This window comes from Arachis ipaensis, chromosome B01 (genome assembly GCF_000816755.2).
Source record: "Arachis ipaensis cultivar K30076 chromosome B01, Araip1.1, whole genome shotgun sequence".
Classification (NCBI taxonomy): domain Eukaryota; kingdom Viridiplantae; phylum Streptophyta; class Magnoliopsida; order Fabales; family Fabaceae; genus Arachis; species Arachis ipaensis.
Window position 1 is genome coordinate 66,094,888 of NC_029785.2, and position 820 is coordinate 66,095,707.

At 31.0% G+C, this 820-nt stretch overlaps 1 protein-coding gene across 2 annotated transcripts in view; it reads right to left on the reverse strand.

The window, feature by feature from the left end:
- The window catches only part of LOC107631189 (manganese-dependent ADP-ribose/CDP-alcohol diphosphatase-like), a 2,493-nt gene extending 2,193 nt beyond the window's left edge, over positions 1 to 300 (reverse strand). For both annotated transcript variants that reach the window (XM_016334558.2, XM_016334551.2), the window contains exon 1: positions 66 to 300. The gene's annotated coding sequence lies outside the window, so the exon portion shown is untranslated. The remainder of the gene's footprint in view (positions 1 to 65) is intronic.

Genomic DNA, 820 nt, shown 5'->3' on the forward strand with positions numbered 1-820 from the left:
AGAGAGAGGAGAAGAGAGAGAGAGAGAGAGAGAAAGAGAGAATAGAAATCAAATTAAAGACGTACTTGTCCGAGTTTAATAAACAATGATTGAATTTGAATCCTGAGATGGAAGTGGAGCAATCATCAACAGAGCATATATATGTATATACCACAATGACACAATGTATGTGGATACTAGAGAGAGTTTTCGATTGTGACGAGGTTTGAAGCTGCAGTTTAGAGTTGGGGTTATATAAACTTTTTAATTTGGGGGAATTGCAAGGAAGTTATTTATGAATTAATAAGTTAAATTCATAATCGAATGACTAAAAATTTAGGTTTTTTGTTGGCTAAAAAAAGTAGAGGGGCTAAAATTGTCTTTTTGCCGAGTTGTCAGGCACACGGGACTAACACAGTTATCAATTAGTCTCTGAGTCTCTCTACCTGTTCATTAACGCCACGTGTCTTTGTAACCATGGCCATTGACCAATGTCTCACGCGCCCCAAGCTACCATGTGTGTTGTCTCTTGCTTTTTCTGGCGTATTTCATCCTCCTTATAATACTGCGGCTTTGTCTCGGATTTTAAACTCAACCCACCAACACCAGCATGTTTGCTTACTAAATACTAATTGTAAATATTTTAGGGGAGTAATATTGCCATTATCAATTATGTTAAGTATATATTAAAATTAATTATTAATTAATTATTAAAATATATATTAAAATATAAAATACATATTTTTTAGAATTAATTTTAATATATAAATAATATTTTTATTTTTAATTGATAATATCAACAACGAATTTAAAAAAATTTGATAATGAAAACAAAATGTAT